This window comes from Crocuta crocuta, unplaced genomic scaffold (assembly GCF_008692635.1).
Source record: "Crocuta crocuta isolate KB4526 unplaced genomic scaffold, BGI_CrCroc_1.0 scaffold257, whole genome shotgun sequence".
In the NCBI taxonomy this organism is placed as follows: Eukaryota; Metazoa; Chordata; class Mammalia; order Carnivora; family Hyaenidae; genus Crocuta; species Crocuta crocuta.
The window spans coordinates 1,087,949-1,115,880 of record NW_027532067.1 but is presented as its reverse complement, the minus strand read 5'-3'; the positions used below and the strand labels follow the sequence as shown (position 1 = coordinate 1,115,880).

General features: G+C 39.3%; 1 protein-coding gene across 2 annotated transcripts in view; it reads left to right on the top strand.

The window, feature by feature from the left end:
- LOC144241779 (rho guanine nucleotide exchange factor 4) overlaps positions 1–27,932 on the top strand; it is a 136,242-nt gene that overhangs the window by 52,815 nt on the left and 55,495 nt on the right. Inside the window, exon 1 of one of the 2 annotated variants that reach the window (XM_077776404.1) lies at positions 7–45. The exons of the other annotated variant lie outside the window; for it this stretch is intronic. The gene's annotated coding sequence lies outside the window, so the exon portion shown is untranslated. Of the gene's footprint in view, positions 1–6; positions 46–27,932 lie in introns of those variants that run through there. 2 annotated transcript variants of the gene reach the window in all.

The window sequence follows — 27,932 nt, the reverse complement described above, 5'->3', positions numbered from 1 at the left end:
TGTCGCGCTCCTGGAGCCTGGAGAGCCTGCGCTCGGCCACCGCCGGTAAGGGCGCCGACCGCGCCCCTGCCGCGCCCCACGTCTGTCCTCTCGTGAGCTGCCGCCTCCCTCCTTCCCCGCGACACTGTCTCGCCTCCCCCGCTCCCCTCCCTCACTTTATCTGTTTTTCGTTTCCATTCTCTGGTTCCTTGCTGCCCGTTACTTCGCCCTCTAGACTCCTTTTCTTTCCCCTGATTATCACGGCCGCCGCCTCCAGGGATACTCCTTTTCTTTCCCCTGATTATCTTCTGATTTACCACCGCCGCCGCCGCCTCCCGTCATCCCTGCCCCTTCTTTCCTGCACTTCACCAGTGGGCTACCTGTTACAGCTGAGACCTTGTTTGCACCCCACTCGCGTAGCAGGGCGCGTCGTCAGCAGGGAGACTGAGTGTTTAAGGTGAGACTAGTATTTGGTCTTTGATGCAGCTGTTCTTGACCAATGGCACGCGCTGGCGCTTTGACCTCTGTAAAACAGAAGGTGGGAAAGGGCTCGTTGGTCAGGGGTGGACCAGATTCATTGTGTTTGGTCCTGGCTTCAGGACAGAGGCTCCCCACCCAGAGGAGGGGGCTTGTCTTGGATCCACTGAAACAAGCAGTGCTGTCTCTCCGAGATACGAGTGTTCTGGCGTCCCCAGGGACTTAGTGCTCCCGTTCTATTCGGAGGACTGAGATCTGGGTACAAATTGGGAAGACTTTGACCCTACATATTATTTAAGGAAGTCCAGAGTGGTTTTATAAATGGTGATCGCCAGCCCTTGGTTAGTTGACAAGCTGGATTCTTTGTATTTTGCTTCTTGTAAACATTCAAAAAGTTATTTTTGAGCCCCTGAGGTGGAAGCTGTAAAGGAAGACAGGTGCTGCCCAGATGTGAGAAATCAGGTGGTAGGGGCAGGAAGTAATGTGTGCATTATGCTTGTACGTAGGGTAGAGGGTGCTGCCTGTAGTCCTACCTAGTGGTGGAGGTGGAGGTGAGGTTCTATGTGTTCGCTGGTCTAGCTGCAAACCCAGAGAGGAGCAGGGAGGGGGTAGAGGGGAATGCAGACAGCAGTTCTCGCCCTCCCCCAGGGTGCAGCACAGACCATGTTGGAGAGTTAAAGGTTGGTTCCCAAAGGTTGTGAGAGTACCTTACTGACAGATACAGGGGTGGGACTCTGCTCTAAAATCATTGGTTAGACAAGGAAAGTGAAGGATGCCCAGACCCTTGTATTGAGCACTCCGTGATTCTCATCTGCCCTGTCCCAAAACAAACACATGAAACTCAGAAAGGTTGGTGTCTCCTCCAAATAAAAGTTTTTCAAAATTCTGCAGCTCTGACACCCTCCCATCCCAATTCCCTTGAAACTCTCTCTCCTCTCTGGGGTACTTAAGTAGAAACCCCACTTGAGAAAAACCAAACTAGATAATACCGTAAGTGAGACTTTAAGGAAACTGGCAGAGGACTCCTTTTTTTTCCTCTTTGCCCAAATGGCTTTCCTTCCACTTCCAGAGTGAGAAGACATACCTGCTACACCTTAGCAATGACAAACGGGCCCAGAGAAGCTCCAGCGGTTGTCCCTGGTGCCCGCAAAGACTCCTTTGCCCCAGAGCAGGCATGAGGCAGATGGAAATGGCAGAAACCCAGGTTTATTAGGTGACCCTGAGATTCAGGGACTCCCCAGACCACACCAGGGGCACAGAGGCAGCCTGGATGAGTTTCAGAGATAATGGACCACCGTTTGTGTGTGTTGGAGGGTAGGACAAGGTAAAAGCTAAGGCTCAGAAAGCTGCTCCTTGAGGGCCTCAGAGATGCCCCTACAATGGGAGAACAGGGTTTAAAGCAGCAAGATATTGGAAGAGTTTATGTGAGGCCCAGAGTGAAATGCCATGCCCTTCACAGAACACAGATATCACTAGGCGTGTGGACAGAACAGTGCTCATGCTCAAGGAGTGCTGGTCAGTAACCAACTACAGAAACCCAGGGCTTGAAAGCATTTTGAATTCCCTCTTCACCCTCTGCCCTCAGTTCCATCCCTCAGCCCTCTACTGCCTGCCTTATTTTGGAAGCGCTGTATCAGTAATATTCAAAACTAGACTTGTAACAGTGTACTGCCATGAACGCCGTAGAGCTTTGTGTGTCTATGAAGCCATCTCAACTGGATTCCTAGAGAGAATTAAGCCCTAATGTCCTAAGACATCTACTGTATGCAATGCAAGAACTTTCTTCTCTTCTTCTGGAATGGTACTAGCTATTTGCCATCCTTGGGAGGAATTGAGAAAATAAGCACTCATGTAATACTCTTTGAATCTATGGTTTAGATGGAGAGATCTTCTTGGAAAGGCTGCCATAGATGGAGATTCAATGGGAAGGGCAAAAGGAAATTAATTTTTTGAGCATCTTCTATATGCCAGGTATGATGCTGTATATTACCTCCTTCCCCACATAAAATCCAGTGAGGTAAGCATTATTACCTACAACTCAGGTACAAAAACAGGCCCAGAGAGATGCAGCAACTTATCCCAGTCTGCCTAGCGAGGTCATGCCTCACTAGAGCTCCAGGTCTGGATCCGTGTGATTCGATATCAAAGTGCTGTCTTGACTACTTGCATGCTGTTATCTTTATTCAGCAGTCACGGTTTTTTTCTAGATCCCAGTTACCCCATTTTCAAAATGAAGACATTGAAATCAAAGACCTGACCTCTTTTCTAATCAACTATAAAATTCCATGATTCCAGTCAGAGCTATTGATTTGGGGTGGATACCCTACGTGAGTCGGCATTTATTGTGTTGTGTTTCTGTTTGGTCTCTGGCTCTAAGACAAAGCACGTGTGTGTTTAATTGAACTGTGTTTTTCTCTTAAGAAAGATTAAGAATTACCAGTAAAAGATCCTTAGCAAACTTAATTATTGTTTTTGTGATTTTTGTAATGGAGTGTATTGCTGAACATTTTTGTGGTTGTCAGCAAGAACCAGAAGGGCTAGTACTTGAGGCTGGAATTGCAGCTCACCTGCAGGGCGGAGCATCAGCCAAGGAATCTACCAGAGACATGTGGACTCCTTATTTCCAAAAGACTTCTTGAATTTTAAATGTAGAGTCTTGGCATTTTCCATTGAAATCTCACTTTTCCTGGTGTAGAGAGGGCTTTCCTTAAAGGCAGAACCTGAAAATAAAACATAGTTGACATGGTGGAATTTCTGTAACTTCTTTCTGTCCCACTGTTCTCATCTCCGCCTAAGCAAGCACCTATAGTCCCCACCGCCCTCAGCCATGTTATCACACTGCTGCTCCTGGGCTCAGGCTCTTAAAATTCCTATTCCAGGTGTCTTGTCTGACAGACTTAATTCTCAGTTCAGGCTTCTGGGGTTGACAGTTTTCACTACCTGTGCTTTTGCATGGTTAATGCCTTATGATTTCTTCTTGGGAGAGAATGCTTGCAACTTCCACATTCCTCTACAAGTCCCTGAGGCATTTTTCTGACTTGGATAGGAATCAGACTCACGAGAGGGCTAGGCCTCTCTTGCAGTCAGACATTTATTTAACACTTTTCATGTTCCAGGCACAGCACTAGGCGCTAGAGATGGTAGGCAAATCATACAAGGTTCTTGCTCTTAAATAAATGACAGCATAGAAAGAGACAGTGACAGCTCATTATAAGTGCTCTGATAGAAGTAAACCCAGTGGGATGATGTGTCAGGGGTTTCCAAGCCACTCTCAGTGGATGATTCTCTAGAAAGACTCACACAACTCAGAAAAGCTGTTACACCCAGATTCCAGTTTATTACAGTGGAAGCATACAGGTTAAAATCAACCAAGGCTAAAGGAGCATAGGTCATAGTCCAAGAGAAACCAGGAATAAACCTCCAGATGTCTCCTCCCATAGACTCACATGGACCATGCTTAGTTCTCCCAGCAAAAATGTGTGACAATATGTAGGAGCATTGCCAACCAGGAGAGTACTTTGAAGCCTTGGTGTCCAGGGTTTTTATTGGAGGTCAGTTACTTAGGTATGTAGTGCCTATAAGACTGACCTTAGTTACTTAGTCTCCAGGCTCTCCATAGGTCACACTGATACAGTGTAGCCCAGGGACCCCATGGTAAATCACACTGTTAGTATAAACTGTCCAGGGTGACTGAAGTCCCCAGGTATACAAAGCCACTCTTATCAAGCAGGATATTTCAGACACTTAGAGTCAATCTTCCTTGAAACAGCTGAAGGCTAGCCCTTTTTTCAAAATGCATAAGATTTGAACATCCCCAAGCCTTTACTGCACAGATGAGGAAGCTCAGAAGAGAAGCACCAGAGTCTACCTGTTCTGAGGAGCAGAGATGAAGAGGAAGTAAGTCAGAGAAGCCCTTCAGGAGAAGGTATTGCCTGAGTCTTCATGCCTGCAAGTTAGCTGGAGTGAGGAGTAGAAAGAACCTTCATGAAGAAGAGCCAACATAAACAAATGCAGTAAGATGTTCAAAGAAAGGGAGCCTGTGTTTACAGAGTACCTGTGCTGGGTACTGTATCAGGTGCTTTAAATATACAGGAATTGCAAATGATATGGAATGAGGAGCATAACAAGAAAGAAGGAGGACCAGGCTGTGGCCCCATGCTAACAATTGTGTACTGACAGTTCTTAGAGCAATGGAAAGGTTTTAAGCAGGACGTTGATGTGGACAAATTGCTTGCATACTGTTTTTCCTTTTTTATTTTATTTTTGGAGTTATACACAGTAAAAGTTACTGTTTTGCTGTATAGTTCTACGAGCTTTGACAAATGTATACAGTCATGTAACCACCATAATTAAATACAGAAGAGTCCCACTAATCTAAAAACTCAATGCTGTCCCTTTGTAGTCAACCCCTCACCCCTCCACCCCCAGTTCCTGGCCAGTCTAGTCTCCATCTCTATGGATTTGACTATTCCAAAGTGTCATATAAATGGGCTCATATCATATTGCCTTTTGAGGGTGACTTTTTTCACCTGGCATAATGCATTTGAGGTTCATCTGTGTTTTTGCATATATCAGGTTCTTTTTCCTTTTAATTGCTGAATAGTGTTCCACTGAATGGATATACTACAGTTTGTTCACTAATTTAAGGGCATTTGGGTTGTTTCCAGTTTTTGTCTATTATAAATAAACTACTATGAACATTAGTGTACGAGTCTTTGTATGGACATAAGTTTATACCTGGGAGTAAATTATTGGGTCATTTTGTAAGTGTATGTTTAAGTATAACAAGCTATCAAACACTATTTCAAAGTAGCTGTACCATGAAAATTTTCATTCTCACCATCAAAGTATAATGGTTCTCATCGTTCTGTATTTTTGTCAGTACTTAGTATTGCCAGTGTTTTATCTGTGTGATATCTCATTTGGTTTTAATTTGCATTTCCCCAGTGAGTATGATGTTGAACATTTTTTCATATGCTATTTGTCACTTCTTTGGTGAAGTGCCTGAATCTTTCTCCCAGTTTTTATTGGATTATTTGTTTTCTGAGTTTTGAGAGTTCTTCATGTATTCTGAATACAGGTACCTTGTCAGATATGTGATTTGCCAATATTTTTTCCAATCTATCACTTGTATTTTAATTATTTAAAAGTATCTTTTGCAGACCAAAAGTTTGTAATTTCAGTGGAACACAATTTATCATTTTTCTTTTATGGACCATACTTTTACTGTTATATCCAGGATATACTGAACCTGAACACAGAGGACTTTACTGAACCTGAGGACATAGAGTTTCCTATATTTTCTTCTACACAGTTCCATAGTTTTATATTTTATACTCAGATTTTTTATCCATTTTGAGTTAACTTCTATATAGTTTGAGAGGGTCAAATTTCAGTTTTTTGCAGTACCGTTTTTTAAAAGACTGTCCTTTCTCCATTGAACTGCCTTTGTACCTTTGTCAAAAACCAGCTGTCTACATTTGTGCCTCTATTTCTGGACTGTCTGTTCTGTCGCATTGATGTAAGGGTCCTGTCCTTTTGCCCACACCATTTGTCTTGACTACTGTAGTTTTGTAGTATGTCTTGAGAAAGATATGTGAACCCTCTCATTTTATTCTTTTTCAATATTACTGTAGTTATTGTATTTTGTCTGCCTTTCCATGTGCAATTTATAATTAATTTATCAATATCTACAAAATGTCCTTCAGTCTTGATGCAGAGTATAATGAATCTGTAAATCAATTTCAGGAGAATTGAAATCTTGACAATATGGAGTCTATCAATTTATGGACATTGTACCTTGGAGGCTAAGAAGCCAAGCCATGGACCACCCTCCAGATCTCACCTCTGGTACCTCTAGATTTGAGTGAATCCCTCCCTTCTAGAAGTTTCCTAAATATCCTCCTGTTCCTGAGCCTGCCAGAATCTTACCTTCCTCACTGACCTATAGGGCTGGCAACTGTATAAGCCCCAAATCAAACCAGTTTTTCCAAGAAGGCTTTATGAGCATTGACTGCATGAAGTCAATTTTAACTCCTTAAAAGCATCTGGGTATATTTCATTAAATTCATATTCTTTAATTCATATTTTTAAAAATGATATTCCATGCAAGGCTTTGGTTGTATAGCCAAGTTTCCGGGTGTGCCTCCTTGTTAGAAGGACAGATTCTTATTGAACCTATGCAAACAGTTATATTGCTATGAAAATAAGAATACTCAGAGTGGCCTAATTCTAGAGGGGTCAGGCAGGGAGAGAAAGTTATGATTAACAAATGTTTCATTTTACAAAAGCATGGTGTACGAAATGGTTTTTCTTCAGCTAAAGATAAGAGGAAAAAAGTGATTCCTTATGTATTCAGAAAATAGAAAATTAAAATATTGACAATGTTTCAAAGAAAACCCATAATCATCCCTCATCAATTCATTCAGTTTAATATAATTAATTATTGCTTTGGTCTGTCTTGGTATTGCAGTCTCTTAAACCCATCTGCTTTTCTGCTAGAGTTTTAGGAAAACCCTGTTACAGTCTCAAAGTCGATTATGTCATATCATCAGAACCCTACACCCAAAGGTACCTGGCATAGTCCCTCTTATGGGGTTCTGAGACAGTTCTTTGTTGAAGATGAAGCTCTTGGGCCAGTAGCTGAAGCATCAGAATAAAACAAAAAACTATCTGCAGAAGACTTAAAGTGTGTGTGGTTAAATTATTACTAATAATTTTTAAAGTAAAACAACTCATCAGAATTCATAGTAAGAATAGTGTAACAGACAAGGAATTTGGATCTTTCTGCCATATACAAAACAAGATAACAAAGGCAATCAAAACTTTTCAGGCATAGTTATAAACATAATGATTATCCCTATTTTCAAAGAAGACAGCTAACATGATAGCTAATTTATTAAAATAAATGAACATCCTTACAGAGAAAAAATCTTCTGATATAATATATAATAATCCTGAGAAAATTTATTATGAATATATAAACCATGTAGTTAGAATATAGCAAGAATATCTGTAACAAGATTGAATAAGTCTGGAGCAGGTCCTAAACATCTGTATATTAATAAAACTGTGTAAATTTTATTATTTCAATCCCCAATTGAAACCACTGGGCTAAAAAATGCTAGATTCAAATTAAAGAAGTAAAGTTGCAACAAAGTTAACATTTAAAATTAAATGAAATCATGATCTATCACACTATGTTATTATTGAATGATACCAGGCAAAGTAGGCTCAATTCTCTGGTAAATAGGAACACATCATGGACAGCAAGGGCATTGGCAATTCTACAGGAACTTTCCATAAAGCATACAATTTCTGAAATATTTATTTTAACCTTTTACCCATTCACATTTAACCTAGGGAAGGTCAGACATTTTTTCTGGACTTGATAGCTCTTCCCATTCAACTCATCTATGGTAACATGTCAAATAAACATAAGTATTTCTAACAACTATCTTTTTTTACAAGGTGAAAGAACAAATGCTTTATGATATTCCAAGGACCCTCTGGGAGATTCCAAAGGCAGTTTCAGGTTCAAAAGTTATTTTAAGGATTTGATTTTGGAAAGACAAAATATCAAAAGTTGTCAAGAGATTTGAACAGTGATTATGATAGGATCATGGGTTACTGAACACTTGACTATTAGTTTAACCAAAGTGTATTTCTAAAATAAAGATGATTGCAGGGGCACCTGGGTGGCTCAGTTGGTTGAGCATCCAACTTCGGCTCAGGTCATGATCTCATGGTCCATGAGTTCAAGCCCCATTGGGCTCTGTGCTGACAGCTCAGAGCCTGGAGCCTGTTTCAGATTCTGTGTCTTCCTCTCTCTGCTTCTCCCTGCTCACAATCTGTCTCTCTCTCTGTATCTCAAAACTAAATAAACATTTTAAAATGTTTTTAATAAAATAAAATAAACATAACTGTAAGGAATCTTAGCTCTTTTCTAAGAGACCTTTGTGACCTGGAGTAATCAGAGACATGGCACAGTCCACATAAAACACAAAGATTGGTTTCAGAATCTACAGAATCTCAGCTGTCTAGGCACAGTACACAGAAAGCAATAAATAACCCTTTGCAACCTCATGTTAAGAGAAAACAGTAATCCAAGAAATTTTTGTCATTTTAACAAAGAAAACCAAATTCTTTTTTTTTTGCATAAGTATATTTGATACTATAGCTCTTTTTGCTAATCTTATAAAACCTAGCAACCTTTCATCATCTTTGACCATGACAAGTTGAACTCTTCTCTCACAACTTTCTAGTTCTGTCTATGTCCCTCACAGTGTACTTTCCAAAATGGAAAAACACATTCATTAAAAGACATATAGATATATATATGTATATATATAGTCTCTCTGTAGCATTAAAAAAACAAGAATACATAAACTTTATGTTTAGTAATCAATGAACGATTCAGTATTCTATCTTACTGAAATAATCTAAATATCTATTGAATATCCATCAGTTAACTCCAAGGTTAAGTGATATAAAAATATTGGAAATTATATTCAAGCTGACATACTTACTATTGAAAGAAAATTTGTTAGAGTAATGATTACAAATGCATATTTTTCAGACTCTATGCTGACAGCTCAGAGCTTGGACCCTGCTTCAAATTCTGTGTCTCCCTCTCTTTCTGCCCCTCCCTAGCTCATGCTTGCTTGCTCTCTCTCTCTCTCTTTTAAAAATAAACAAATGCATATTTTTCATAATGGTAACATTTAGTTACAGTAATGCTAGCTTATACAATCAGTAGGACTGTATAAGTTTAGGAGGCTTACCCAATAGAATAAAAACCTATACATATATTAGTTAACACTAATAATTATTTAACATACAGAAAACATCACTCCATTTATTAAGCCAAATATTTAACTAGTCTTGTCTGCCAAAGATTTACCTAAATTATCTGACCTTAAACAGTTAGACTGTTTCTGAGTTATTTTTTTCACCTTGAAAATGTTTGAGGTTCAGGGCACCTGGCTGGCTCAGTCAGAAGAGCATCCTACTCTTGATTTTGGGGTTATGAGTTCAAGCCCCACATTAGATATAGAGAATATTTAAATAACTAAAATTTTAAAAAAAATTGAGGTTCAATTTCCTTAACTTCTTTAATATTAGGAATATTCAATTATTACAAATGATAATTTGTTTTCTTTTTTTAAATAAGTTTTTTACATTTATTTATTTTTGAGAGAGTGTGAGCAGGGGAGGGGCAGAGAAAGAAGGAGACACAGAACCTGAAGCAGGGTACAGGCTCTGAGCAAGCGTTCAGCACAAAGCCCGACGGGCTCAAGCCCACAAACCATGAGATCATGACCTGAGCTGAAGTCAGACACTTTAGCTACTGAGCCACCCAGGCACCCTGCTAATTTATTTTCAAGTTGATCAGAATAGAGTTCCTTTAAGAGACTTTATAATCTAATTTGGTAATACTATCTGAAGTTAGGAAAATATTACACACATACACAGTGAGAGGGAAAGACCTTTCTGAACATAGAGAGAAAGCTTATAAGCTTCAATCATAAAATTTCAGCCATGGGTCAAGCATACACAAAACTCACCAGTCCAGATAGCCACATGCTGGTGGGCATGAAATTCTTAATTGATTTGACCTTAAGGTAGACAAATAGACAAGCAGAAGGCAAACAAACCAGATTCTCTGCCATCTTCACTCAACAGAAACAAGATCTCTATAAATCATTATCTGTTTACAGAGATCACCAAATGATCAAACCAAGAAACCAAAAGAATCCAGCACCAGAAATCAAGTGAACATTCAAAAGGAATCAAAATCAAATCCTTACCATGCTACTGATGGCCACAAGTCCAGAGCCCAGGACCAGGAGCCCCACACACCCTTGATTCCCCAGCACCATTTGGAAAGAAGAGGCTCATCCACTAGGTGGAGCAACCAGGGATCTGAAGGCAGACTCTGGTACTGTACAAGTCACAGAACCAAAATTGCCAAAGATAAAGAGCACTGGGCAATAAAGATAGTTTTATTCAGGCTACTGCAGTAGGGAGAATGTTCCTTACCGAGGAAAGTCTCTGAGAAGAGGGAGAAAACTTGGGCTTTTATAAAACAAGGGAGTTGTTACAGAAGGGCAAAGGTGATCTTACCTCAGGATATGGGAGAATAGGGTGGTACTTTGTGGTAGCCCTTTCACAGAACACAAAAGGATCCAAAAGGAGAGAGTTTTTTTCTGTTTTCTGGGACCACAGGGATTAGCTGAAGCTCAGCATTGTCAGAACTGTTCTTTCCTTTTATATTTTCAGGAGATTATGTAGACTTGAGGTTATTTTTCCTGCACTGTTTGATAGAATTCAGCAATGAGAAAGAATGAAATCTGGCCATGTGTAGCAACATGGATGGATCTTGAGGGTGTTCTGCTGAGTGAAATAAGTCAGGCAGAGAAGGACAGGTACCATATGTTTGCACGTATAGATGAATGAAGAGGAACTTAATGGAGGACCGTGGGGGAGAAGAAGGGGAAGAATATTTGGGGAGAGGGAGGGAGGCAAACCATGAGTGACTCTTGAATGCTGAGAACAAACTGAGGGCAGATGAGGGTGGAGGAGAGGGGAAGGGGGGTGATGGGCATGGAGGAGGGCACTTGTGGTCATGAACACTGGGTGTTATATGGAAACCAACTTGACAATAAACTATTAAAAAAAAATTCAGCAGTAAAGTTATCTGGGCCTTGGAGGACTGGGCTGTTGTGGTTAGAAGGGTTTGTTTTACTATGAATTCAGTTTCTTTAATAGAAATATGATTATTCAAATTATGGACCTTTGATAGTTCATGTGTTTCAAGGAACTGGTCCACTTCAACTAAATTTTTGGATGTATAGGCATAAAGTGTTCCTAGTTTTCCCTTACTATGGTTTGGTAGAGTGTTGTTGGTTTTCTTCTTGTTATTGGTAGTTTGTATCTTCTTTTTTTATTTTTCGCACAATCTAACTAGAGGTTTTTAGTTTTATTGACTTTCCAAAGAATCGACTATTGGTTTCATTTACTTTTTCCTATCTTCTTGTTTTTAATTTCATTGATTTCTTCTCTTACCTTTATTATTCCCTGTCCTCTGTTTTCTTTGGGTTTATTCTGCTATTTTCCCCTAATTTCTTAAGGTGTAAGTGTAGATAATTGATCTGAAACCTTTCCCCTTTTCTCATAGAAGCATTTAAACTTATGAGTCTTCCTCTAAGCACTGCTTTAGCTATATCTCACAAATTTTTATATGTTATGTTTTTATTTTTATCCAATTAAAAATATGTTTTAGTTTCCCTTGTGACTTCCTCTTTTATCCATAGATTATTTCACTTTTTTTAAACTTCCAAATATTTAGAGATTCTTCCAAATATCTTTTATTGGTTTCTAATTAAATTCAATTATTGTCAGAGAACATAATTTTGTATGATTTAGTTCCTTTTAATTTTTAAGGCTTTATGTTGTGGCACAGAGTATGGTCTATCTCGGTTAATGTTGGGTGCAAATTCCATCTTAAAAGATCATCTTTATTATTATATAAGGAGAACAATCAGGAGTCTAGCATGAATAAGCTGAGCTGGAGAGAGTTGAGCTCCCAGGTTTTGGAGTAATTAATTAAGACAAGCAAGAATGGGGGCACCTGGTTGGCTCAGATGATTAAGCATCTGACTTCAGCTCAAATCATGATCCCATGGTCTGTGAGTTCGAGCCCAACATCAGATTCTGTGCTGACACCTCAGAGCCTGCAGTCTGCTTCGGATTCTGTGTCTGCCTCCCTCTCTTCCCCTCCCCTGCTCATTCTCTCTCTCTCTTTCTCTCAAAAATAAACATTAAAAAAAAAAAAGACAAGCCAGAATGAAGCACAAGGCAAGCCCTTAATCACTCACTATGATATATAAGCAAGAAGAAAAAGCTCTGGCTCCCTCAGTGTTCCATTTTCCCAATTATCAGGGCAGGTGAGGATAGTGTCTCACTGCTGAGAGAGGACAGAACAAAAGACTCCTACTGTCTAATGGATATGGGGTGAGGGGTGAAGAGCAGGGAAAAGATAGGAATACTGGGTACTGAGTCAAAGTGGAGAAAAAATCTTCAAGTTTTCTCTCCTCCCCGCTATTAGGAGGTCTCTGCAGAGGCACCTGAGTAATGCTTTGCCTGAAGGCTCCCAATAAAGAGGTCTCCAAATGGAGGCTCCTGGGCTAGGAATGCAAGGATATATGGGAGCATGGCTGCTTCTCTTGGCCAGGAGGCCTGAGCCCTAACTACAACTCCCTTCAGAGACAGCAGTGTACTGGCTGCCACCAAGTCTGCTGTGGGCAAAGAGGGGGGAATAGCTTTCTCCAGGAAAAGTCTTTGTGATTGCCAATGATCAGACCTAAAAGATCCCACATAGGTTTCTGGCCAGAAACCAGACTTCTTAGAGTCTCTTGTGGATATCTAAGTAAGACAAGATGGTGGTCATGAGCTAAAACACTAATAATAGGGGAAGACTTGAAAGTAGATTTCACAGGTGTTGAGTAGGAGGTGTTGCCAGGACTGGTAATAGATTGGTGTCAGAGTTGGGTTACCTGAGAAACAGACTCAGAGAGAATCAATATGCATGAAAGGAAGGGAAGGACCTTCAGACTTGTCTTGAAATGGGCCAAGATGGTTTGGCCTTTGTCCTTCCACATCGACTGCTGTAGGGCACCTGGATAGAGGGGCAAGTCCTTTGGTAAGGTGGCTCCTTAAGGCTATGGCAGTCACTGAAAGGACAGTCACTGAAGGCTGCCTTCAGTTTCCAGCACTGGGAAGCAAGTCTTTTATCAAAAGGAGAACTGAGTGGTGGCTCACAGCAAAAGGGAGTCTATAATTCCTAGATGTTTGATCTAGATGCTTGGGTAGATGGAGATGCTCTCACTGAGGTAAGTGGTCCAGGACGAACCGGTTTAGGGGAGGAAGATACTGAGTTAAGTTCTAAACATGTTGACAACTTAGAAATCAGTAAACATAATCAGATCCCTTTCTTCTAAGCATATAAAGAATTAATTGTGTTAATCATGTTTTTATTTGCTAAAGCTTTGACATCTTGGGCCCTTGCTGACATTATAGAGAAAGCCACTCCCAGACTACCTCTTTCCTAGAGAGCAAACACTCCATTCTCTTCTAATGAAGACCAATCAATCCAGAGCCCACACTCCCAACCCCCTCTTTTATGGGGTTCTCACACTCAATGTCACTATCTATCCTTCTGCCCTAATCATCCCAGGTTCAGAGACTAGACGACTAGGGACAGCCCCTGGATCTTATTTCAATATGCTAAAATTATTCACATGAGCCTATTCTAAGCCTAGTTACCCCACCTCACCTGAAACCACCCATGTTTTTCCCCACTCCATGTACCGCCTAATTGATGCTGGTGCTTCCCCATGTGGCCTTGCATGGCATACCATGCTTTCTGTTCATGGGGAACTCTGAATATTAACTTATTCCTTCATGAAAGTCATTTCCATGTTCACATGTCTTAGCATACCTGATTAAAACAAGTCTGCGGTACATTTTAAAACACCAGTTTAGGAAATCTGGACTTCCAGACTTGTCAGTTAGGTACCTCTCCACCCACCTCTGCAGTCAGTAGTTGAAAGGTGCTTATGAGGAAGAGAAAGAAGAAAGTCCACTTTAAGGATTTTTTAAGGCCACCTCACAGCTATCCTATTTCATAAATAAGAAAAATGGGATCTCACAGAGTTTAAGTAACTAATTTACAGTAATCACATCACACAGCTACTTGATTATCTTAGAGTTGACCTCAGGTCCCTCAGATTTCCATGTTTGTTCCATTTTAGCTGCCTCTGATCTGAGGCTCCTATTTGGATTCTGCTGAAAAACAAGAACATTGATTCATGGGGAGATTGTCTGAGGCCACTTGGTGAAAGTGAAACTAGAAATGTGTACCTGAGAGCATGTGGCCTGGAGCACTAGATTTGAGCATTGTCCAGTGGGAAAAAAAAATCCATAGATCAAGACCATTTGGAAAATGCAGGTTAAAATGTTTCGGAAACCATAATTTTCCTATCTGTATGTAGTGCTTTCAAAATTAATTTGACTCTACAATTCCTGTGTGTGTGTGTGTGTGTGTGTGTGTGTGTGTGTGTGTGCACGCGCATGCGCATGCACATGCACGTATATGTACGTCTGAGGTACACACAGGAAATACCTCACCCTTTAGTTTCCTGCTTGCATCTGCACCATGGGGTGCCATTTCCTGGGCTGTGAGGTCCGTGACAGGGATGGTTAGACACTCAGGTGAGAAGTTCTAAAGGAACCTTCTGAATAATGCTCACTAAAATCAGCTAATAATAGTGCCAGCAAATAACTGGCTTTGAAGGGAGGAGGAAACATGAAGCCAGATGTGAAAACTTACTCCCGGAAGTTTCAGAAAATCAGATAGACAACTCTCAATGAATCCATAAATCTCGACTGAAAACTTGACGTATGTTAAGATGCACTGAAGAAGAAAAGATGGGACCCCATAGACTGGAGGCAGGTGATGTAACATAAGAGATACTAGGTTAGGTGAAAGAAGAGATGTGCTATAAGAAAGGCAAAATGCAGTCTGACTTTCAGAAAGCCTGGGAGTCAAGGAGGGGTGAGTGTGTGTGTGTGTGAGAGAGAGAGAGAGAGAGAGAGATGTGTCATATGCTGCTTTTCTGTGCACCAGCTTCCTTCTTAGTCTGCTTAGAAAAACAGTGCCTTCTGCAGGTTGTCTGGAGCAGCCCACAGTGTTCGAGGTCAGATGTTGCAATCTGTCCTCACATTCCCAATTTGAAGTCCCTTGAGGATCCCAATTGCCTTAACACTGTAATCATCTGAAGCCAGCACAGTCATGATTGCCTATCATTCCAAGAGGTATCTGCAGCAGGGATTTTCTAGTCTCATTAAAAAACTGCTATTTATACACAAGAAGCAGTGGAAACACTGTTGCTAGAAAGCAGCTCAGACACCACTGCTGAGGAGGCTGGATGGGGAAAGGCTCCAGCAGGCTGGCCAGGCTGGCTCTGAGGGGTTCCAGCTGGAAGGGTGTGCAAGCACAGCTGGTCTGTACTTGTGCACAGGAAGAAGAAGGGGGCTGGTGGGGAACTGGGGACAGAGCTCAGGACCTCCACTAGCAGCCATAGGGACAGATTGGATCTCTTCTTATGGACACACTTCATTTCATTGGTGCCTCTGCCAACTTTTCAGGTTACATCCATCTCCCCCAAGAGAAAAGGATCTTAAAGGGGTTAGATGTGAGAGACAGGTGAAATTTTGGGAAAATAATTGGCAGTAAATGCGTAATAACTGCCTCCAAGTATCTGCTCTCCCGGTGCATCCCTTCATCTGCCTTCTTCCCCTTCTCCTGCCCCAGGCAGTTCACCAGGCTTCGAAGCAGTCTTCCTCCCTCCCTCTCTCAACACTGTCTAGAGTGCCTTGGGGTGCACTGACCCCCAGTGGTCAGTGGGTCAGACTGACCCAGGTGGTCTGCACCGATGGGGGAGGTAAAGTTGGGAAGAACACTTCCCTGGCTCTGAAGCAGCCACAAGGGAGAATGAGACCCCTTCAGTGTGTTGTCACATGTCATCCACCTTGCAAGTAGATTGGTTGCTCTTCTGCATTTTGTACACAGCTTTCCCTTCCTGTGTCTGCCATGGTATGCCAGCAGCCCGTGACCAGTGACAAGAGTGCAGCCAGTGTGCATGGGCAGACGGTGAAAGGGCACTGACCTCGCCCTGTGCAGCTCATGCCGGTCCATGAGCAGGGAGCCCACGACGCAGCCCAGGAAGCAGAGTGCAGTCCTGGACTGGACACATCCACGCAGGGCCACAGAGAGACCATTCTGTGAAGTGAGAAAGCAGCCAACTTTCCCATGTTCAGGAAGGAGCTCTTCCCAAGCCCATGTGATGGTGGATCTCATTCCTGTAGAATGACCTCCACGTTCCAATGCTGCTTCTCATGGGGTCGTGGGCTGAGAGCCTGCAAATCCTCAGCAGTAGGTGTTATGAGCTGTGTCAAGGACACATTAGCTGTGATATTTTAATAGAAATGCAGCTTGTGAAAGTAGTAAAATATATGGATTAATGTGCTATACATCATGTATGATCTTCTAATGTTTTAAAAAGAAACAGCCCATGGGAGGTACTGGAGGATTGCAAAGGACACTAGACTTGTCAGCCACACAGACACAGGGTTTGGATCCCAGCTGTGCCTCTTGCTGTGACAAGCTGACAAGCGACTTAATTCCCTGCCCTCAGGTTTGTCATCTGTAAACTCATATGCATTAGATGATTCTGAGGGTTTTCATGAGAAATGAAGGCAGTAATGTGTGTCAAGTTCCTAGTTTATTGCCTAACACATAGACCCTAGGTGCTCAATAAATGTATGCAATGAATGACTGAATTCCAGGTAGTCTATGTGGATATCTGTGCCCCAGGAGTACCCAGGGAGCCTGGCTGGGCACTGTAGTGCAGGCCCTGGCAGGCCACCAGAGGAGGGCCATCCCAGGGCCCTCGCCAGAGTCGGCCTCAGATTGGAAGCGTCCTGTTGGCCATTGACGACCAGAACTCACAGTTCCAGAGCTGAGTCTGTGTACACAGTATTTACTCCCTGGAAGCAGCTCAGGCCCCTTCATGGCAGGTTGGGAATTAGGGTTACCTGCAACGTTGTGCTATATAGACACAGAGAGCTGAAATTGGATCTGGGGTTTAGGAGATTTAAAAATTAACTTTTAATTGAATTTTATTATTACAAAAGCAATGTATGTTCAGTATAGAATTTTTTTCCACCACTTATAATCTCCCAACCCAGAAAGCATTAACATTTTGATGTATATTTGGACAATCATTATTTCATGTATAAATTTTTTATTAACAAAATGGAACTCCTTCTGTTTGTTTTGGGATCTGTTTTTTTTCTCCACTCAATCTATTGTGGCTTCTCTAGATGTCATTAAATATTCCTATAATTTTCATGGCTACATATTAGACCATTTTATGGACATGTCATAGTACTTTTAGTTAATATTCTACTATTGATCATTAAGGTCTTATTTATAATTTTTTAGTATTTAAAAAAGTACCTTACTGGGTATCCTTCATATCTCTTTGTATTCTTCCATGATTTTTAAAAAATTTTATTTATTTATTTTCAGAGAGAGCGAGGTGGGGAGGGAGTGAGAGGGAGAGAATCCCAAGCAGACACTGGAACTGTCAGTGTAGAGCCCAATACAGGGCTTGAACTCATGAACAGTGAGATCATGACCTGAGCTGAAGCCAAACACTTAACCAACTGAGCTACCCTGTCAATTGAGCCTTCCATGATTATTTTTTTCTTAAATAGTTTATTGTCAAATTGCTTTACATATAACACCCAGTGCTCATCCCCATAAGTGCCCTCNTCCCGTATAACCCCCAGTGCTCATCCCCACAAGTGCCCTCCCCCATGCCCATCACCCCCTGTCCCCTCCCCCCCACCCCGTCTGCCCTCAGTTTGTCCTCGGCATTCAAGAGTCTCTCATGGTTTGCCTCCCTCCCTCTCCCCAACTGTTTTTTCCCTTCGTCTCACCCATGGTCCTCCGTTAAGTTCCGCCTAATCCACCCATACGTGCAAACATACGGTATCTGTCCTCCTCTGCCTGACTTATTTCGCTCAGCATAACACCCTCAAGGTCCATCCATGTTGCTACACATGGCCAGATTTCATTCTTTCTCATTGCCATGTAGTATTCCATTATAAAGATAAACCACATCTTCTTGATCCATTCGTCCGTTGATGGACACTTAGGCTCTTTCCATGTTTTGTCTATTGTTGAGAGTGCTGCTATGAACATTGGGGTAAATGTGCCCGTGTGCACCATGATAATTTTTTTAATCTAAACTTCTAGAAATAGATTTGCTGAGTCAAAATATATAGAAAATTTCAAGGTTTCTGATAAGTTTGAATTAGATTTTGATTGCAGTTTTAATTCACCTTGCTATGAATCCCTAGAACAGGATTATTCTCTATAATTTCAATAATATTTTGGAGCTGGTACATTTATATTAGGAAACTATACTATATCATGAACAACATATTTTCTAAAATATTTAATAGAAACACATATTTTTAGAAGTGAGCATGACTATGATAAAAAAAATCTGAGAATGAATAAGCATAAAGGAATGGTACAAAATTTCCCCTAATCCCTCTTCTCAATTAGATTTTTCTTAACATTTTAATATTTTCCTTCCAAATTTTTTTTTCTGTGGATTTAAAAACAACTGAGATCATTCTATATCTTTCACTTGGTGCTTCTGTTGGTGTGATTTGTATGTGCTGAAATGTGCTCTGCCTTAGTATATCAGCTTTTTGATGAGAGAGCACATGTTTTAGCCCTGCTTGTGGCCTGACATCACATAGCACTGTCACACACCAAGCAGGTGCTCTATATAGATCTTCTCTGAACAGATTTGAGAGTCAGGAAAAGCAAAGGTAAAATCAGTCTTGTGGCCACATGGGAGGGGAATTACTACCATGTTAAGCCTTGGAGTTTAAAGATGGCTCTGTCCTGGGGCGCCTGGGTGGCTTAGTCGGTTAAGTGTCCGACTTTCGCTTAGGTCATGATCTCGCGGTTTGTGGGTTCGAGCCCCGCGTCGGGCTCTGTGCTGACTGCCAGCTCAGAGCCTGGAGCCTGTTTCAGTCTGTGATTCCCTCTCTCTCTGACCCTCCCCTGCTCATGCTGTCTCTCTCTCTCTCCTAGAAGTAAATAAAACATTAAAAAAAAAAATTAAAAAAAAAAAAATAAAGATGGCTCTGTCCTTCCAGGATTAACTCACATTGCCCCAACTCAGAAGTCAGGAGAAAAGCGTTTCCCTATACACAGATCCCTTTCTACCTCTGTCAGCAAACACAGCATGGACGGTGATCTTTTCCCTGCATAGTCCCACATTAGTTTACCTGGGGCTTCCTAACCCCTGTTGTATGTTGGGATTCATTCAGATTTGCAGCTTTGGAATCTAAAGATGTTTAGGACCTGAATTTTGGTTTCAGATAAGCTTTTCGAGTTTGACACATTCCAGGAAAATATGCATACATAAAAGGAATTGATGTCATGCAGACAGGAGTCTGCCTTCTTCAGATGAGCCAGTTGCTAATTCTATTGAGAAAAATATTCTGATTGGCCAAGGACTAAACAGTAAACTCTTTCTGCTTGAGGATTTTTGCATTTTGACTCTAAACTTGAATCCATTTCTTCCCCTTCCTTAGGTGAGTCTAGAGACTTTGATTTAACTTTTTATGTGTTAATTAAATATCACCATACACTGAAGAAGTTTTTGTAATCAGTAGACCTAGCATGGACTTCAAGGTCAGACCCACCTGAGATTGAACCCTGGCTCCTTCCCTGGTGAACTACTTGGCCTTGAGCAGTTATCTAATCTGGAGCTTGAATTTTTTCATCTCTACAATAGGACTAATGATACTTCATTAGTTGAAATATTGGTTGCAAAGTTCCTAATATAGTATTTGGGACACAGTAGATGTTTAATCAGTGTTTAATCTTTTTTTCTGCTTTCCCTAAGAACCATCGTAAGTGGTTATGATCTAGGACTGAAGTTATCACCCCTGATATCAGAAACTAGCCAAGAGCTGTAGAATAAAAGACCTAGGAAATTAGCCCACATAAATAATTGTCTCTGGATATTAAATCATTACATTTTTTAAATAAATCCTTAATAGCAGTTACTTTTATTACCTTTATTTTTTTCCTAATGAAAATTGACTATATCTGAAATTTAAGCTTCTCTCTGCTAATTCTGTTTCTTCTTATCTCTGTGGCTGGAGGGAGAGTATGTTTTGTAAACAGTTTTAAAGGTGTGTAAAACATCCTTGAGTAGAAATGTTTTGAGTGTTGGTAAAAAAAAAAAAAGTTTGCTTTTTTAATTCACCAATCTAATATTTTCATGATTTCTCTGTTAAAATTGAATTTAATTTCTTATTAGCTTCTTGATGAGTTTGCAGTCTTAGAAACTGCAATTTAGATAATGTGTTTTGTTGTTGTTTTTAAAGTTTATTTATTTGAGAGAAAGAAAGCATGCTTGAGAGCAAGTGTGAACAAGGGAGGCACAGAGAGAGAGAGAGAATCCCAAGCAGGCTCCACTTTGTCAGTGCAAAATCCAACACAGGACTTGATTCAACAAACTGTGAGATCATGACTTGAGCTGAGATCAACCGACTGAGCCACCGGGCACCCTCGATTTAGCTAATGTTTTATGTAACGATAAAATTACACCTTCCAGTTCTGCAAAATGACAAACTGATAAAATCTGAAAACTTACTTGCTATAAACTCTTAAATATGCTGGGTAAAATACAGGAAAAATTACCTTAACTGCATGACTCTATTAATAAAATAGAAGAGAACTTCCAGGTGCCAACATCATGAGGCTCCAAAGATGAGAGTCGACAGTCATACACTGTGACACTGTATTGATGAGGAAGAGAGGGATATTTAGCCTGAAATAGCAGCTAGAGTTGTTGTTGTTACTCATTTGGGAATGGAAGATTTGGCCTTGGGCCTATGCAAGGCGAAAAATGGAATAAAGCCCTTACTCAAAACTCAGGTTCTCTAAGAGCCGCACTATCAGTGGGAGGGTGGATTTTTAAATTCCACTCAACTCTTGCTATCTCTGGGTTCTAGGGGGAAAACAAAACAAAACAAAACAAAACACACTCTCCTTGGGAATTTGAAGTCTTGGGCCTGTACCTTACATGGATATAGGATTCCAATTTCCATCATGCAGTCTGAGAACCCACAAATTGGAAGATCATCTAAAAATTAGTTTCTATTTAGTGATAATTCAGGGCACTTGAGAAACAGTCATATATCTAAAGGTGTTCAAAAAGGGAAAAAATAGAATAAGAAGGATTTGTAGCTACAAATTTTCTAAAATAGATGAAAGATAAGAGTCTTTAATTCAATAATCACAATATGCTGCTCATCATAGTGAAGTTACAGAACACCAAAGATGAGTAGGAAATACTAAAAGCAACCAGAGCACCCACCCTCAAATGATATTAGATTGAAAGCCTACTTATTAGCAGTAACAGTAGAGGCCAGAGAATAATAACATCAGAAATAACTTTAAAGTTCTTCAAAGTGCTAAGAATTCTTCATGCAAATAAAGTATCATTCAAGAGTGGGGTTAAAATAAAGACAGCGAGGCCCTTCTTCTTTTCTAATGCAAGTTTATGTATTTTTCTCCAAGCAGATTAAGTTGCATTCTAGAGATGTTTATATTATTTTAATTAACATTCAATTTGAAATATTTTCTAATTTCTATCTAAATTTCTTCTTTGGCCTATGGGTTATTTAGAAATAAATTATTAATTTCTAAGTATATGTAGTTTTTCTAATTAACTTTTTGTCCTTAATTTCTGACTTATTTGCGGTAAGACATAGAAAACAATTGAATGATTTCAACCCTTCTGAATTTGTTAAAACTTGGTTGATTTTCATAGTATTTTCAGTGTTTTAGCTATACTTGAAAATAATGTGTATTCTGTCCGTGTTGAAGGCAATATTTGTCAGTAAGTAAAATCTTGCTGTATTTGTTTGCTTGTTTTATCAGATGCTGAGAAAAGTATGCTTAAATTTTCCATTTGGATTTTTAATATTTCTACTTGCTTTATATATTTAGGGGCTATGTTATTAGGAATACATATACACATCTAGATTTGGGTTATAACTTCCTTGAATATTAGCATTTGTTATTATTAAATGTTCTTTTTAATCTCTAATAATGTATTTTGCCTTAACAAACACCTTGATATAAATAGAGTGCATAAGCTTCCTTTTTGTTAGTGTTTCATTGACATTTCATTTTCCATTAATTTACTTTTAATCTTTCTCTTAGTTTAGACATATCTCTTATAAATAGCAAGTGAGGGTTTTTTAAACATCCAGTATGAAAACCTCTCTTTTGGGGCGCCTGGGTGGCTTAGTCAGTTAAGCGTCCGACTTTCGCTTAGGTCATGACTCGCGGTTCGTGGGTTCGAGCCCCACGTCGGGCTCTGTGCTGACTGCCAGCTCAGAACCTGGAGCCTGTTTCAGAGTCTGTGTCTCTCTCTCTCTCTGACCCTCCCCTGCTCACGCTGTCTCTCTCTCTCTCTCTCTCCTAGAAATAAATAAAAATATTTAAAAAAAAAGAAAAGAAAACCTCTCTTTTAATTGGAATATTTAGTTCAATATAATNGGTCATGATCTCGCGGTTCGTGGGTTCGAGCCCCGCGTCGGGCTCTGTGCTGACTGCCAGCTCAGAGCCTGGAGCCTGTTTCAGTCTGTGATTCCCTCTCTCTCTGACCCTCCCCTGCTCATGCTGTCTCTCTCTCTCTCCTAGAAGTAAATAAAACATTAAAAAAAAAAATTAAAAAAAAAAAAATAAAGATGGCTCTGTCCTTCCAGGATTAACTCACATTGCCCCAACTCAGAAGTCAGGAGAAAAGCGTTTCCCTATACACAGATCCCTTTCTACCTCTGTCAGCAAACACAGCATGGACGGTGATCTTTTCCCTGCATAGTCCCACATTAGTTTACCTGGGGCTTCCTAACCCCTGTTGTATGTTGGGATTCATTCAGATTTGCAGCTTTGGAATCTAAAGATGTTTAGGACCTGAATTTTGGTTTCAGATAAGCTTTTCGAGTTTGACACATTCCAGGAAAATATGCATACATAAAAGGAATTGATGTCATGCAGACAGGAGTCTGCCTTCTTCAGATGAGCCAGTTGCTAATTCTATTGAGAAAAATATTCTGATTGGCCAAGGACTAAACAGTAAACTCTTTCTGCTTGAGGATTTTTGCATTTTGACTCTAAACTTGAATCCATTTCTTCCCCTTCCTTAGGTGAGTCTAGAGACTTTGATTTAACTTTTTATGTGTTAATTAAATATCACCATACACTGAAGAAGTTTTTGTAATCAGTAGACCTAGCATGGACTTCAAGGTCAGACCCACCTGAGATTGAACCCTGGCTCCTTCCCTGGTGAACTACTTGGCCTTGAGCAGTTATCTAATCTGGAGCTTGAATTTTTTCATCTCTACAATAGGACTAATGATACTTCATTAGTTGAAATATTGGTTGCAAAGTTCCTAATATAGTATTTGGGACACAGTAGATGTTTAATCAGTGTTTAATCTTTTTTTCTGCTTTCCCTAAGAACCATCGTAAGTGGTTATGATCTAGGACTGAAGTTATCACCCCTGATATCAGAAACTAGCCAAGAGCTGTAGAATAAAAGACCTAGGAAATTAGCCCACATAAATAATTGTCTCTGGATATTAAATCATTACATTTTTTAAATAAATCCTTAATAGCAGTTACTTTTATTACCTTTATTTTTTTCCTAATGAAAATTGACTATATCTGAAATTTAAGCTTCTCTCTGCTAATTCTGTTTCTTCTTATCTCTGTGGCTGGAGGGAGAGTATGTTTTGTAAACAGTTTTAAAGGTGTGTAAAACATCCTTGAGTAGAAATGTTTTGAGTGTTGGTAAAAAAAAAAAAAGTTTGCTTTTTTAATTCACCAATCTAATATTTTCATGATTTCTCTGTTAAAATTGAATTTAATTTCTTATTAGCTTCTTGATGAGTTTGCAGTCTTAGAAACTGCAATTTAGATAATGTGTTTTGTTGTTGTTTTTAAAGTTTATTTATTTGAGAGAAAGAAAGCATGCTTGAGAGCAAGTGTGAACAAGGGAGGCACAGAGAGAGAGAGAGAATCCCAAGCAGGCTCCACTTTGTCAGTGCAAAATCCAACACAGGACTTGATTCAACAAACTGTGAGATCATGACTTGAGCTGAGATCAACCGACTGAGCCACCGGGCACCCTCGATTTAGCTAATGTTTTATGTAACGATAAAATTACACCTTCCAGTTCTGCAAAATGACAAACTGATAAAATCTGAAAACTTACTTGCTATAAACTCTTAAATATGCTGGGTAAAATACAGGAAAAATTACCTTAACTGCATGACTCTATTAATAAAATAGAAGAGAACTTCCAGGTGCCAACATCATGAGGCTCCAAAGATGAGAGTCGACAGTCATACACTGTGACACTGTATTGATGAGGAAGAGAGGGATATTTAGCCTGAAATAGCAGCTAGAGTTGTTGTTGTTACTCATTTGGGAATGGAAGATTTGGCCTTGGGCCTATGCAAGGCGAAAAATGGAATAAAGCCCTTACTCAAAACTCAGGTTCTCTAAGAGCCGCACTATCAGTGGGAGGGTGGATTTTTAAATTCCACTCAACTCTTGCTATCTCTGGGTTCTAGGGGGAAAACAAAACAAAACAAAACAAAACACACTCTCCTTGGGAATTTGAAGTCTTGGGCCTGTACCTTACATGGATATAGGATTCCAATTTCCATCATGCAGTCTGAGAACCCACAAATTGGAAGATCATCTAAAAATTAGTTTCTATTTAGTGATAATTCAGGGCACTTGAGAAACAGTCATATATCTAAAGGTGTTCAAAAAGGGAAAAAATAGAATAAGAAGGATTTGTAGCTACAAATTTTCTAAAATAGATGAAAGATAAGAGTCTTTAATTCAATAATCACAATATGCTGCTCATCATAGTGAAGTTACAGAACACCAAAGATGAGTAGGAAATACTAAAAGCAACCAGAGCACCCACCCTCAAATGATATTAGATTGAAAGCCTACTTATTAGCAGTAACAGTAGAGGCCAGAGAATAATAACATCAGAAATAACTTTAAAGTTCTTCAAAGTGCTAAGAATTCTTCATGCAAATAAAGTATCATTCAAGAGTGGGGTTAAAATAAAGACAGCGAGGCCCTTCTTCTTTTCTAATGCAAGTTTATGTATTTTTCTCCAAGCAGATTAAGTTGCATTCTAGAGATGTTTATATTATTTTAATTAACATTCAATTTGAAATATTTTCTAATTTCTATCTAAATTTCTTCTTTGGCCTATGGGTTATTTAGAAATAAATTATTAATTTCTAAGTATATGTAGTTTTTCTAATTAACTTTTTGTCCTTAATTTCTGACTTATTTGCGGTAAGACATAGAAAACAATTGAATGATTTCAACCCTTCTGAATTTGTTAAAACTTGGTTGATTTTCATAGTATTTTCAGTGTTTTAGCTATACTTGAAAATAATGTGTATTCTGTCCGTGTTGAAGGCAATATTTGTCAGTAAGTAAAATCTTGCTGTATTTGTTTGCTTGTTTTATCAGATGCTGAGAAAAGTATGCTTAAATTTTCCATTTGGATTTTTAATATTTCTACTTGCTTTATATATTTAGGGGCTATGTTATTAGGAATACATATACACATCTAGATTTGGGTTATAACTTCCTTGAATATTAGCATTTGTTATTATTAAATGTTCTTTTTAATCTCTAATAATGTATTTTGCCTTAACAAACACCTTGATATAAATAGAGTGCATAAGCTTCCTTTTTGTTAGTGTTTCATTGACATTTCATTTTCCATTAATTTACTTTTAATCTTTCTCTTAGTTTAGACATATCTCTTATAAATAGCAAGTGAGGGTTTTTTAAACATCCAGTATGAAAACCTCTCTTTTGGGGCGCCTGGGTGGCTTAGTCAGTTAAGCGTCCGACTTTCGCTTAGGTCATGACTCGCGGTTCGTGGGTTCGAGCCCCACGTCGGGCTCTGTGCTGACTGCCAGCTCAGAACCTGGAGCCTGTTTCAGAGTCTGTGTCTCTCTCTCTCTCTGACCCTCCCCTGCTCACGCTGTCTCTCTCTCTCTCTCTCTCCTAGAAATAAATAAAAATATTTAAAAAAAAAGAAAAGAAAACCTCTCTTTTAATTGGAATATTTAGTTCAATATAATTAGTAATATATTTGATTTTAAATAGAACTTCTTAATAAATGTGTTTCATTTGTCCCATCTATTCTGAGTTGCTTTTTGGTACCTTTTTTGCCTTTTTTAGGATTAACTATTTATTTTCCTTTATTTAAAATCTTCTGTCAGTTTGGAAGTTATAAAATTTATTAATCAGTCAGTGGTTATCCTAGAGACCACATCATAAAACTGCCTACATCTTATAAAAGTCTAAAATAAATTAGTACTTTTAGTATCTTTCTGAATAATGCAAGAACCTTGGAACATTTATTACATTTACTCCTCTACTGACTTATGGGCCATCATTGTCATATATTTTTTAATGTTTTTTTAAATCAAAAAGACATTATTGTTTTGTAGAGTGAATGTTAATTTATTTATATTTTCCCATATATTTACATTTTTATTGCTTTTCATTTCTTCTTGAATCTCCAATTTCACACCTGGGATGCTTTTCTTTCTGTCATGATAAACATGCCTAGGGTTTTTTATTAAGTGTATCTGCTAGTGATGAATTCTTCCAGTTTTTCTTTGTCTGAAGATGACTTCCTTTTGCTTTAATTCCTTCATTTTTGATACAGAAATTGATATGTTGAAGATATCATTACATTATGTTATAGTTTCCATTGTTTCTATTGAAAAATCAGCTGCTGGTCTAGTTTTCCCACCTTTTTTTTAATCACAAAAGTTTTTAAATTTTATTTTATTTATATTTTATTATTATTTTATTTATTTTTTATAGTTTATCATCAAGTTGCTTTACATATAACACCCAGTGCTCATCCCAACAAGTACCCTCCTCCATGCCTATCAACCTCCTTCCCCTCACCCCACCCCCTCTCAGACCTCAGTTTGTTCTCAGCATTTAAGAGTCTCTCATAGTTTGCCTCCCTCTATCTCCCTAAATATTTTTCCCCTCTTCTCCTTCTTTGTCCTCCATTAACTTCCTTCTAATCCACCTATATGTGCAAACATATGGTATCTGTCCTTNTTTTGTGCCAATACCATACTGTCTTGATGATGACAGCTTTGTAGTAGAGGCTAAAGTCTGGGATGGTGATGCCTCCCGTTTTGCTTTTCTTCTTCAATATTACTTTGGCTATTCGGGGTCTTTTGTGGTTCCATACAGATTTGAGGATAGTTTGTTCTAGTTTTGAGAAGAATGCCGGTGCAATTTTGACTGGGATTGCAGTGAATGTGTAGATTGCTTTGGGTAGTAATGACATTTTAATAATATTTATTCTTCTGACCCATGAGCATGGAATGTTTGTCCATTTCTTTGTGTCTTCTTCAATTTCCTTCATAAGTTTTCTATAGTTTTCCTCACACAGATCTCCAAATCTTTGGTTAGGTTTTGCCCTAGGTATTTTCTGGTTTTTGTGCAATTGTGAATGGGATCAGTTTCTTGATTTCTCTTTCTGTTGCTTCATTATTGTTGTATAAAAATGCAGCCGATCTCTGTACATTGATTTTGTACCCTGCAACTTTGCTGAATTCATGGATCAGTTCTAGTAGGCTTCTGGTGGAGTCTGCCGGGTTTTCTATGTAGAGTATCATGTCGTCTGCAAAAAGTGAAAGTTTGGCTTCTTCTTTGC